This window comes from Rhinopithecus bieti, unplaced genomic scaffold (genome assembly GCF_001698545.2).
Source record: "Rhinopithecus bieti isolate Rb0 unplaced genomic scaffold, ASM169854v2 scaffold_41114, whole genome shotgun sequence".
NCBI lineage: Eukaryota > Metazoa > Chordata > Mammalia > Primates > Cercopithecidae > Rhinopithecus > Rhinopithecus bieti.
Window position 1 is genome coordinate 199,632 of NW_016817363.1, and position 12,165 is coordinate 211,796.

General features: G+C 38.9%; 1 protein-coding gene across 2 annotated transcripts in view; it reads right to left on the minus strand.

The window, feature by feature from the left end:
• ZBTB20 (zinc finger and BTB domain containing 20) overlaps positions 1–12,165 on the minus strand; it is an 804,541-nt gene that overhangs the window by 120,854 nt on the left and 671,522 nt on the right. The window contains exon 7 of one of the 2 annotated variants that reach the window (XM_017855966.1): positions 8,024–8,107. The exons of the other annotated variant lie outside the window; for it this stretch is intronic. The gene's annotated coding sequence lies outside the window, so the exon portion shown is untranslated. The remainder of the gene's footprint in view (positions 1–8,023; positions 8,108–12,165) is intronic. 2 annotated transcript variants of the gene reach the window in all.

A 12,165-nucleotide genomic window follows, 5' to 3' on the forward strand; every position in this document is an offset into this window, starting at 1 on the left:
CCCTTCCCTTTGTAAAGAACTCTTTGTTCTCTAGTGAAAATGCTGAAAAATCCCCGGGCAGCTACTCCCTGAAACAAGTGCAAAACACTTAGAGGCTTTTGGGCTGGCTGGGAGCCAGAAACCCTCCCGCTGTCTGGTTAGAAGAGGAAAAAAAGAAGAGAGAGGGAGAGGGAGAGAGGGGAAGAGGGAATGGGGGGGCAGAGAGAGAGGAAGAGAGAGAGGGGAGGAGAGAGAGAGAGAGAGAGAGAGAGACAGAGAGAGAGAGAGAGAGAAATTGGAGCTTCCTTTAATAGACATAGGAAGCAGCGTTTTTTTCTTTTTCTTTTTTTTTCAAAACTGGCGGTCAAGCGTTAAGTAACTCCCATCTAAATCCACCTGCTAGAAATGAACTTGGGTAACCCCCCAGGGGTGCACAAAGACAGGGAAGACGGTAACATACTCCATACTCTTTCCCACCCCCCGTTGTACTGCTTCCATTCTTTCTGCTCTCATACACAAATGCCCACAGCTTCTCACGCCGCCCCTCTTACCCCCCAACAACAAACACAGCAAAATACATGCTCCCTCGGTCTCCTAAAAAAAAAAAAAGGCTTTTCCATCTCCGTTGCGACACAGTGATAAGGGGTAGCGAACATCTCATACCTGGTGTGAATGCTAATCAGTCAGGAGTTCTCCTTTTCCCAAGACAGGGAACTGTTTCCTTCCAAATTTATTAGAACCTCCTCCACTGCCTCTTTGAAAAACCTTCTTTGTCACCCTCTCCCAAGTCCCGATACTTCTTTAAAAAAAAAATGGCTTCGGAGCTCCTTCTATTCTTGATATTGATTCTCTCTCTCTCCCCCCACCCCTCCTCCTCTCTCCTGTCTGTGTCTCTTCTGAGTGGTCTATTGATAAGTCCCTGGAGGCACTGGGTCAGCCTGCCCGTAGGAAACCAGACACAATGCACAAATCTCCGAGTGCCATTCTGCCATCAGCAAGCAGACCACGTTTAGGAGAGAGAGAGAGGAAAAAAAAACAGTAGAGCAAGAGACAGAGAGAGAGAGAGAGAGAGAGAGAGAGAGAGAGAGAGAGAGAGAGACACCAACCGAGGGAGGGAGAGAGAGACTGAGAGAGAGAGAGGAAGAGAGAGGGGGAAGAGAGAGAGAGGGAGAGAGAGAGGGAGAGAGAGGAGAGACGGGGAGAGAGAGAGTGTGTGAGAAAAAGACTGATTGGAACAGGAGGGAGAGAGAGAGAAAAGGAGAAGGAGAGAGAGCGCGAGAGGGAGAGCGGCACTGCCAGTCAGGTTAATCATCCCTACTTTAATTAGCTGTTCGGCTTAGACATAAAACAATTGAATTTGAATGATCTGTCAGCAGGCTCGGCTGAACCAAAGGGGAAAAGCGAATATTACAAAAAGACTGTTGGTGTGTTCTGATAAGCAATACTGCTCGTACTGACAAATCCTCAAAGGGGGAACTATTAAAACTTACAACTAAACAAAAAGTGCAAATACAAATGGCACTAGATAGAGGTCTTTAAAAAATGGAGTTTTCTCCCCTAGTTTTATGAACCATAGATATTTATGTGCAGGTGCCAGCATATTAGGGGTTTTCGTGTAATGTATTAAAGTTTATTAACGATGGTCTAGGAGTGTAGCAGACAGATGCTGCAGAGAACAAGACAGGTACAGTCGGATGCCGAATCTAGATCTTGGAGGGAGATGGATGCTGGAAGAAGAGGCACCGTGGCAAGAGATCAGCACAGACAAAGTCAGTGGGCAGACAGGCAGACAGATTTTAGGCACGGCACGATCTCATCTAAAAAGGCAAAAGTTCTGATGCAATATTAGGTGCAAAACAATCCATCCATCCTCCTCTCCCGGGTGCACTCCAAGGTACAGTTAAAATGGATTAATCTTTGTGACAAACAGAGCTGGCAAGGCAGACTATGGCAGACACTGAGGGCGATTTGCAGACCCAGAGAATACAGAGCTAGAAAAAGCCCCAGAGATCAATCTCTGCCCCTCCTAATTTAGCAGAGAGGAAACTGAGGCCCAAGAGTCGACACTAGACACCAGGACTCCAGGAGCCCACCAGGCCAGCTAACCTAGAGTATTCTTTGAAGATCTGGCCCAACAGGTATGAAAATCACCCTTGCCTCCCAAATAAGATTACTCCACCTATATATATAGTTAGTGCACAAACCTCTAATTTTTCAAAATGTTTAAATAGCCAAATGGAAATATAATTACATACATAAATATATTTCCACTTTATATATGTGTGTTTCTGTATGTGTGTGTATATATACACACACGTATATATATACACACACACACATAGAGAGAGAGAGACCATTTTGAACGCTAGGAAAAAGGGATTTAAGTCTTTAATTCATTCTTGGAGAAAAGCAGAAAAATATAATATTGTAGAGGCCTCGTCTCAGCAAGATATAACTTGTATCACATTTTCAAGCTAATGAAGGCTAGTGGATTGATCTACAAAGACCTCACCCTGAATTTACAATTCGCTCTATGAACATCATCTGCTATATATCACCATGTGAGAAGATGTGGTTTTTCTCATACACCTCACTTCTAAAACACAGGCACATTGTGGGTGAAAGAGATTGAGTCTTTCAGCATACTACGTCGTTTTAAAGCACTGATGAGATTTTCCACCTGGAGAATTAGGTGTGTACAACTCTTCCGATATATTTCAATTGAAAATGAGCTATTAAAAAGGGGAAACTATCTTTCCTGCCCACGAAAGTGATGGTATCTTTTTGAGGACACATATGATCATGTTCAGTAAGGATTCCCTTTCGACAATGGGTAACTGAAGGTCTAGTTTTTAAATGGCGAAAGAGGTGTTTATGAAGAGAACAGTGCCATCAGATGTTACTGGAGAGATTAAGTTTCTTGCCCTAAAACAAGACTCAGGGTGTGTATGAAAGCGAAAACTATTTCTCAGTCATGCTTCAGCAACATTAGGGAGAAAGAAGAAAACCGAAAGAAATGTCAGGCACCTGGGAGCCCACTCAGAGACAAGTAATCTGAGAAGTCATAGCCAGAGTAATTTAAATTTATTTGCACACCAACCTCTTCGACAATGGCTGCTATGCCATGCCTAAAACACATGGCCTACAGTCGATTGATGTGGAAAGGGGGAAGGAATCAGTGATTTTGATAATGGCAGATCCTTTGGCAAGCCCCAAAGTACCTGATAGGCAAGAGCCCAGAAGAAAGCCGTGGAGTGCTTAGTAAATGTGCGTTGGTGAAGGGAGAAAAAAGAACAAGAGCGTTGGAGCAAACACACATTTATATACAACACTGCAAAAGTCACAGCTACTCTGAGAGCCTCAGTTTTCCTTTCTGTAAAAGGTGATGATATTGGTTCCATTGGGTTGTCTTAAGGATGAAATGAGCAAACATATATAAAGTACACAGCTAGTCATTACATGGTAGTTATCATGGAGGAAGGCGTATCTTGAGGGTGTAAACAAAACTGTTATTATGGATGTGCTGAGTGTGCTATATTCAAAGCATGTAGGTTCACGACATGAAAGCATATAGCAAAGCAAGGATCTAATATATAGACCTCTACTAGAAAGTACTGGCAGTAGAGATGATAAAGTTTAGAACTAAATTCCTAAAATCTAAACTTCAAGGATGTTAGGTCATCTGGGGTTGTGTTATTTCTTTGTTCCCAGATTTTACTATATTTCCTGGCTCATAATAATAATGATGGCCAACATATTACTAATTGGTCTGCTCTAAGCACTCTGCTAAGCACTTTACATTTTAAAATCATACTTTAGCATCACAAGAACCCTATGAATGAGGTACTACCAATATCTGCATTTCATAGATAAGAAAGCTGAGGTATAGAAAGATTGTATAACTTCCTCAAGATCACATGCCTAGTAAGTGAGGAGCTGGGAATTAAATCCAGGCAATATGACTTTAAAGCCTGCATTCTCAGCCACAGTACTATACTGGCACACAGTAGGTATTCAGTCAATGTGTGTTGAATGAATGAGCAGATGAAAAAAACACTAGAATTTTTATTTCATTGGAGATCAGTAATAATCTGTGCACAACCACTTGAGAGAATCTTGTTTTCGAATTATAGAATCTGTCCTTCTTCTGTAGCTCACTTCAGGTGTAGTCCTTTGTCAGAAACCAGGGTGAGCCATGTCCCTGCACGGTGTTGAAAATGGATGAAGGGAAGATTGCTGACCATGACCACCCAGGGCATTTAAATATCTGACGGCATTTTCAGCACTTTGAGGGTAGTGTTAGCACAAGGGTTATTAATTGGCTTAATTCCAGTTCGGATAATTACATCGTGTCTCTTTAATTTTCCCCTGACTATGCCATTCTTCACTTCCTGTCACAAATGTGCTCTTTAAAAAAGCATATGAATATACACAAACATATAGTTATATTTAAGGTTTGCATAATCATTGAGGGTGCTTTTTTTTTTTCTAAATGATCAGTGTATAGTAGCTATCTAATAAATGAATGGGCAAAAGAATTAAAGTCATTGCAAAACAAAGATAACTCTTTGAAGCTTTTGTTTGGCAATGAAATAAACAGATTTTAAAACATTTCCTTGGTGACAGAATTCCAATTACATTTTTTTCTCATGGGCAGATATTTCCAGAGCTGATGACCTGCTCATGATAAGCTGATTTTCTTATACTATGTAGTTTCCAATATAAAAAAAATACCAATGAAAACTCTGATATTTTGGAGTAGAAAATGAGACTAAGTCCTGAGTGGTAGAGCATACTGAACGTATGGGTTTTCAATGAGTTATTAACCCATTTATTAGCCCTGCCTTATTTGGCAGCTTTTTTTTTAATCTCCAAACATATTACTAGAATAATCTTCAAATATAGAAGAAAGGGACAACACATCCTAATTTAATAAGCTTAGGAAAGTTGGACGGTCATAAACAGACACAGCCCCTCTCCTTTTCCAAAGAATTCTTGGCCTTTGAAATACTGTTTCTACATGATACTAAAGAAACACTCCCAGAAAAATACGCTTAAAACATGTGCACAAACAGGTAAATGCAACCATGGTAGAGCATAGTTTATTAGGTCTTTTTAGTGTACATTTGTATGCATAAGTCATCAAATATAGGGAGTACAGAAAATAAGAGAATAAAGGGTTAATTTATTTACTATGCATGAAGGTTTCTAGATCTTTGCTTCTTCAGCTTTTAGTTCAAAATTCCATGCATACTCTGCACATAATAATAAAAGGCATATTTCAATATATCTCATAATTTGATTTACTTTCAAGCATCTTTTCTGATTCAGCTCTCGAACACTTCCTCCTTATAAACTTTCTCCAAATTATTTTTTGTAGCCCTCTGTAAAATATCATTTAAAGCTGGTGTTCATAAGATGACTCTCAAGCTATAGAGAGATTTGTATCCAACTAGTCCGTATTTCCTTTTCAGAACCAGTGGTCAAGTCCCATGCTCTTATCTGAGAACAAGCCACAGCAAATATATAAAACAGCCCTTTCTCACCTTTTGGACCCCTGTAATAATGATAGCAGTCTCTCAGTGACTACCCTCCAGTTAGTTACTCACTCCTTGAGACTGAGCTCTTCCAAGCCAAGGTCTTTCCATTCTACCTGGTATATTTAATGTATTGTCCAGCACCACACCTGCCATGGTGGTAGATGATCTCCCAGAAAAGCTGGAAGCAACAAATTTTAATCTCTTTGTTCTTCGTGTGTAAATACAAATTTTCCTGTGTGTCAAGTTTTCAACACGTAAAAGGGGCATACTTTATCCTAAGATTAGTGATTCGATGTTTGGAAAATAATATCTGAGGGTATAGTATTTAAGAATTAGCTAGTGAAAAGCACTTGTTTTGGTTATTTTCATAGTATCGCCACTATTTTTATAGCAAGAAGTACTTAGAAAACACGTTCTAAATTCAAATTTTAAGTGAATTTTGAATTCAAAAGAAAAGTGGACAAGATTTATCTTGAATATTAGAGATAGTAAGCACTTGGTTTTTACATGCCATTTAGAAACAGCCTGACAGATTTTATAGATGCAGAAGGTATTTAGGAAACTCTCTGGTTCTCTCAGTTTACAGAGAAGAGCTGAGTGGCAGAGAGATTTTATCTGACAAGCTTAAGGTAAAAAACTTGGTAGCAGTGAACTAGTGCTGGAACCCAGTCTGTCTGTCCCTGGTTCCACACTCTTCTCACTCATACTTTGAAAGATGGTTTTTATACTCTTGACTCCAGATTCCCTCTCTTTTGGACATATTTTAGTGAAGGCACTCTTAAATCCTGGTGCTGAGAAAGGGGTACAATATTCCTAATGTAGTCTGATAAACACACCACAAAGGAACTATAGTAGGTTGAAGAATGGCCCCCCCAAAAGATATCCATGTCCTAATCCCCAGAACCTTTGAATGGTACCTTACATGGCAAAGGGGTCTTGCAAATATGATTAAATTAAGGCTATTAAAATGAGGAGATTATCCTGGATTTTCTAGGTGGACTCTAACTGTAATCACAAAAGTTCGTATAAGAGAGAGGCAGGAGGATCAGAGTAGTAGTAGGAGATGTGATGACAGAAACAAGAGGTTGGAGTTATTTGAAGAAGGGGTCATGCACCAAGGAGTGCAGGGTCCTCCAAAAGATAGAAAAGGCAAAGAAATGGATTATCCTTTATAGCCGCTAAAAGGAACCAGCCCTCCCAACATCTTTACTTTAGTACAGTGAAACTGATTTGAGACTTCTGGTTTCAGAACTGTAAGAGAATACATTTGCATTGTTTTAAACCACCAAGCTTGTGATAATTTGTTATAACAGCCATAAGAAATTAACATAGGGACCGTCAGCTACCTTGATCTGGACATAATCTTTCAACACAGCTGAAGTATTTCTTAGCCCTTTAAAAGAATTATTTTAGCAGATATATTACCTTACTGGTTCAAACTGAGCTTGTGATACAAGAACCCTTACCAGTCTTCAGAAAAATATTGACTAGGATAAGTCAAGGAGAGTCTTTTCTCCTGACACTAAGAGCTTCCTTCTAAGTTGACGTAAACCAATCAATCTAATGCTTGTTGGTTAATTGATCAGTTGGCTGCAGATCCATCTAATCACATTTGCCTACGTCCTGTATTATAGTAACTCTTTACTGGTGGTTTGGCAATTGTATCTCCAAGTTAATCTACAACAGTAGCTCTAGTTAGAAGCAAAGAGACGGGTTTCAGTGCCCATTTCTTGAGTGCCAGAGACCTAAACTCATTCAGAAGTGAGTGCGCTCTTGCTAGACCCCCACCCCACACTTTTTTCTAAGCTTTCTTAACAGAGGTCACAAAAAAGAAGCATGAGGCAGCCTAGGCAAAAAAACAAAACAACCTCCCCTGCTTTTTTTTTTTGGAGACAGGGTCTTGCTCTGTCACCGAGGCTGGAGTGCAGTGGTGTGATCACAGCTCACTGCAACCTCAACCACCTGGGCTCAAGGGATCCTCCAGCCTCAGCATCTTGAGTACCTGGGTGTGACCACAGGTGTGTGCCACCATGGCAGGCTAATTTTTACATTTTTGTAGAGATGAGGTTTTGCTATGTTGCTCAGGCTGGTCTCAAACTCCTGACCTCAAATGATCTTCCCACTTGGGCCTCCCAAAGTGCTAGATTACAAGTGTGAGCCACTGCACCCAGCCCCTATTCAAACTTTATTCTAATAAGACTCTTTTGCTTTAGTGTGTCATTGCCATTCAGTTACTGCATACATTCTATAGGATAGTGCTCCTAAAAGAGTAGTCCTTGGGCCAGCAACATCAGCACTGCCTAGAAACTTGTTAGAAACGTAACTTCTTGTGTCTTATTCTAGACCTGCTGAATCAGATGCTCAGAGGTGGATGTCTGAGTGTGTATATTTTAACAAGCCCTTCAGGTAATTCTAAAGCCTAGCTGAGAACAACTGTCATAGGACAAATCTGTGAGGTTCATCAAGGCTAATGAAAAAACACATTGGACTCTGAGTGAGATCACCTGCTAATCCAGGTGCCATGGTGACTCTGTCATTTGCCAGCTATGTGACTTCAGGTTATGTTCTTAGTCTATTTGTCTCCTCATCTGTAAGACGGAAATAATAATAATTAATAATAAGAAATTGCTATATGCGAAAAGTTAATGTAGGCGTTAACAAGATCATGCATATGAAAACACTTTACAACCTCAGGGTTATTATTATAGAAGAAATATCAATTTGGATTGCAAGGATCCTGGGATGACATTGTTGGTGATATTGCCTTGATATTTAATATTAACTAGGGCTCCCAGGTAGTAATATGGAAAAAAAGTTCAAGAAGCTCCAGATGTCCCATTCTCCAGGCTAAACTAAAGGCTGGAAGTCTGTAGATGTTTAAAGGGTGTGATACTGAATGGAGGATCTGCTGGCATTATTAGTCTCTAGAACCAAGTGCTAAATTTCTTGATTTGAAAATCTACCTTTCTATTTATCAGGCAGCAGAATTTAGTGACAGCTTTGAATTCTGTATGCCAGTGAAAGTCTATGGCTTGTGGGATTCAGAACCACAATTCTTTATCAGTTTCCACTGACACTCAGTGTAAAGTGGCCCATGATCTCTTTCATTTCCATACCATATTCTCAAATAAGTAAGAAGCTCCAGGGAGCTCACTCAACAATTGATTATAGTCATGTATTTTTTCAATAGAAAATATTTATATCCTGGTAGGTGGGAAGGATGGTCCTGATCTGGACTGAGATCTTTGTAGATGTTCAAGTCTAAACTCTGAGTAGGTTGAAAACAACTCAGATGCAACCAGATTAGACACAACTATGATTTTCATGGAAAATCATCAGAATTTTATCTAACCTCTGAGTAATGAAAATTTGCAGTATTTCTCAACAGCTCTATATATGTGGAGAAAACCACCTCATCAAAGAGAACAATCTCTTTTCCTTCTTTGGTGAAATCATACTGATATATGACTTTTGGCCTGAGGGCTCATCCTTCCTCTGAAGACTCATGTCTGCACATCACCTTTTGGCAACCCCCCTGTGCCTTGCAGGACAGTTGTGTAGCAAAGATTCTGTTTGGGTTGCTGTTTCCTCTGAGCCAGTCACACTGGTGCATCAGGAGATGCAGCTGTACCTTTTAAGAGCTCTGTGTCCTTAAGCAAGTCATCTGTCCTTTAAAATTTCATAGATTTTTTCATTTGTAAAATATGAATAATATGTGCCTTATCAATCTTACAAATTATTCTGAAGATCAAAATGGATGATGTATCCAAAATGCTTTGTAAACTAATAATCTCATTTGGTTGGTGTTACTGATGTTATTATTTACTCTTTAGCAGGAGAGTAAAGATATATACAGATATATTGGGTATGGTAGCTTGAATATTTTTAGACATCTAAGTTGTACATGCCTCCAAGGTTTCCCTCTGAACTTACATCCCTTTGTCAGGTTACAGCTAAGGTGGTAACTAACGATGTTAATTTCCTTTAGGTCCCTACAGGATCTCCATTTTGATCATGATTAGTTTATACATGAAATACACACTGCTGTAGAATTTACAATGTTTCCATTCTGGCCAACTCAACTTTGAACATATTCCCTGAGTAAGAACAAATTAAGTACTATAAAACTGGAAAAAACACAGCATCCAAAGCTGGTGTTGAGGGAGTGAAAATATCTTCAAAGGCTATTTCTTGATTGCCTAATATAAAAAATCTACTTAGAAATGTCCAGTAGTTCAACAAGCATTCCTGAAGGAAATCTGTAACAAAGCTACTGCACATCAACATTTAAAAGAACAGGAACATGTAGTCTACCACAAAACAAAGTATTATTGCTTGAATTGCCCAAACTTTGTTTAAACAAAATTGAATTTCGCTTAAGTTGAATTCAGTGAAGAGCTCATAATGCATTGCTGCTATTTAGATAGTTGTCATAGTATGTGGTACTCAGTAAGTCCTCTAAAATGGAAGGGAAATTAACTATGTGGTATAATTTCAACATAAATCATTAATATAATTGTGGAAAGAATATCTCTGAATATATTGAATTGCTATTTGAATCTTTACTTGTGTATACAATTCTATCTTTTCTGCTATGCATCCTTAACTAGACTATATGCTCCCTGAGGACAATTCCTGATTTACACGTCTCCAAATTTCCCGCTGCCTTCAGTACAGTGGTTTACAAGTAGCACTTGCTTTCAAACTATCTGCTGTTTAATTATATTCATTTTTTATTGGCTTTTCTTGGGGGGCAATTTATGCACATAAAGTGTCCATAGATAAATGCATCATTATCACTGAGGTGAAAGTTGTGATTCTTAATTTTTTAAAAAAACCATATGCATTGGGCCACTTATTTTTCCTATGTGATACTTAACCTAATCATAGAAGTGAATAGAAAAACATGATTCTCTTTTAAAAGGCACACTTTATGTGAAACCATTTTAGGAATTCAGCTCGTGTGTCAAGTATAGTCATTCTGCATGATGGTGGTGATGGGGAGGCTCTATGTACTACAGTTTTGACAGAAAATATTTTAAATTAAAGCTAGTTACCCAAAAAATTACATAAACATAAATATGCATTCTCCCACAAACACATTTGCACATCTTTAAACTTAGATTAATGCAAAGAAAAGATATATTCTTTTGTTCTAGTGGAATACAAATGACGAAGACTAATAAATGAATAAATAAAGCTCTAGGTAACCAAATCAATGTCTGCTCAATTCTGGTCAAGGAGGTGAAGGGAGGTTTCCCTTTGAGTCAGAGAATGTAGTGGATAAAAAGGACGTGAATAGCTGGGGGGATTTCCTGAGGCCATTGCAGACCAGCTCACACACTGTTAAGAGGCTCATTTTCATAAGACTTTTGGTTGCATTTGTAACACTTGCTCTAGGTCCCCTAGAGCATTAAGTGCCACATCACAGCACTACAATAACAGGACTAAATGCGAGAAGGTACATTACAAGGTTCTTTTTCTTTCAGCTCTAAATATCCAGGAGTTTGTAGATGTTCTCAAGACCGTTTTTTCCCCTTCGCTTTTCCTTCTCCCCCAATCCCCACACACTCCCTTCAAATAGAACTAAGTGGAAAGGACTGTTGTTTTTTAGGTAAAAACCTAAATTCTTGTACTTTAAAAAAAACAAAAAAACAAACAAAAACAAAAACACGCCAGTTGTAAAATCTGTAATGTAATTATTTCCATAGGTAGGAGATATTTTATTTTTTATAAAACCTGGTCTGACTGGTAAGTTTGTTCTAGATTAGGAATTTAGCTACAGTTTGGTGAGTGTCTGTTCTCTATTAGGCTTGGTGCATATTAATTGGTACATATTTTAACATTTCACTACTGTATTAAATTATTAACAATTTGAAATCATTAGCTTGTACTGACACCATTTTTCTGAAACAGTACCACCTGTTTCTTCTAAGTTTGGTCCAGAACAAAAGTCTGAAATCTGATTTGTCAAAAAAACAAATGTGTAGTTCAGGAAAAAGATAGTGGCCAGGTTCGGTGGCTCATGCCTGTAATCCCAGCACTTTGGGAGGCCAAGGCAGGTGGATCACCTGAGGTCAGGAACTTGAGACCAGTCTGGCCAACATGATCAAACCCCATTTCTACTAAAAATACAATAATTAGCCAGGCATGGTGGCACACGCCTGTAATCCCAGCTACTCAGGAGTCTGAAGCAGGAGAATCGCTTGAACCCAGGAACTGGAGGTTGCAGTGAGCCAAGATCGCACCATTGCACTCCAGCCTGGGTGACAGAGTGAGATTCTGTCTCAAAACAAAACAAAACAAAACAAAAAAAAAAAAAGAAAAGAAAAGAAAAAAAAGGGCTAGGAATCACAAAAGGAGGAGGTCCAATGTCCAATGTTAGGATGATTATGCTGATAACAAGGCCATTTAATCTTTAAAACTAATATAAAAGACAAGTATTTCCTGTAGTAGCGCTGAGCTTTACCTCAGGTCTGTGTGACAAAGCCTCATCTCTTCTCTTATACATTCCTAGTCTTCAGACATTTAAAGTCTCTGACTATCCAGGATTTCCTTTGTGACAATAATTCACAAATATATATATGTACATTTGTGTGTGTGCATTATGTTTTCAGCATATATATATATATATATATATATATAT